Below are 1,531 nucleotides of genomic sequence, written 5' to 3' on the forward strand. Positions count from 1 at the left end.
ATCTCTACAAAAAAAAAGGAAAATAATTCTTTTCACAGGTTTTGGTTTTTTTCCTTCAAAAAATCCAACACCAATACAGTTTTATTCTTGAAAATATCACAAAAATCGGAAAATTGTATATAATATTTTCGATTTGTTTTAACGTTGTTTGTACAAATCACCGAAAAAACGAAATTTTTTTTCTAAAACAATTATTTTCACAAAAAATCTAACACTTTTGGATTTTCTATTTGAAAATTTTCCCAAAATATCACAAAAATCGGAAAATTGTATATAATATTTTCGATTTATTTTAACGTTGTTTGTGCAAATCACCGAAAAAATTATTATTTTTTCTCTAAAAATGCTATTTACAAAGAAAAACTACCACCAATAAATGTAATTGAAAATCTAACAAAATATTACAAAACTCGAAAAAATACTATATAACATTTTAGATCTATTTTCACGGTATATGTAGAAATCACAGGAAAAATAGGATTTTTCTAATCACAAAATGTTTTCACAAAAAACGCACACTTATGGGAGTTTTATATTTGCAATTACTAATAAAATATCGCAAAAATCGGAAAATGTTATATAATATTTTCGATTTAATTTCACGTTATTTGCACAAATCACCGAAAAAAATTAAATTTTTTTTACTAAAACAATTATTTTCACAAAAAATTTTAACACTTTTGGATTTTCTATTTGAAAATTTTCCCAAAATATCACAAATATCAGAAAATTGTATATAGCATTTCGATTTTAATTCACTTTTTTGTACAAATCATTGAAAAAAAATGTATTTTTTAATAAAAAATCGTTTTCACAGCAAAAAAAAGTAACTCCAAATTAACACACATGTACGTGCACATACGTACATACATATATATAAGCACAAATTACTCACCTAAGTTGAGGGTGGGGAGGGCACCCTTCTTCAGGTATTTCCCTCCCACAGCTTCCGGCTCGAAATGTTGGCTGCATACCAGGGAGTAGGTGGGTGGAAGCTTCTCCTCTGCTCTAATCCTCAGGTTGTCCCTCCATTTGGCTGCTTCGGCTTTGTCCAGCGGGAACCTGAAAAAACGTAGGTTTGGATGTTGGTTTACGCAACCGATTACACGACATTTTCGCTTTTTTCCGTCCATTTTTCGCGTTTAGGACCGACTTTCTGCATTCACGATTCGATCGCGTTATAAAAATACGCTGCCGCCAGAATAAATTCTGGAAACTAAAAGTCCGTTGACTTGTTCCTTTTGTGTTTGACATTATAACGGAATTCAATTCAATCAGAAATCGAATTGGCGAAAATGTCAAACAAAAGAAAAAGCTTTGTTGTAATCCACCTGCAGCATCTATTTTCCGACCAAATGCTAACATTTCCAATTGCTCCAATTGCAATTTCTGTTAATTTTGCGCCACTCTGCGCTCACGCTGTTAAAAAATGGTGAGATTCTAGAGCTATCGATGTTAAAAATTTAACGTGGTGAGCTTCTAGCCGATTTCTGATCTATTACAAAATACCAACGAGTAGCGTGTTGCTGCT

Source organism: Rhagoletis pomonella, unplaced genomic scaffold, assembly GCF_013731165.1.
Source record: "Rhagoletis pomonella isolate Grant_MI unplaced genomic scaffold, Rhpom_1.0 Rhpom_scaffold_00005, whole genome shotgun sequence".
Classification (NCBI taxonomy): domain Eukaryota; kingdom Metazoa; phylum Arthropoda; class Insecta; order Diptera; family Tephritidae; genus Rhagoletis; species Rhagoletis pomonella.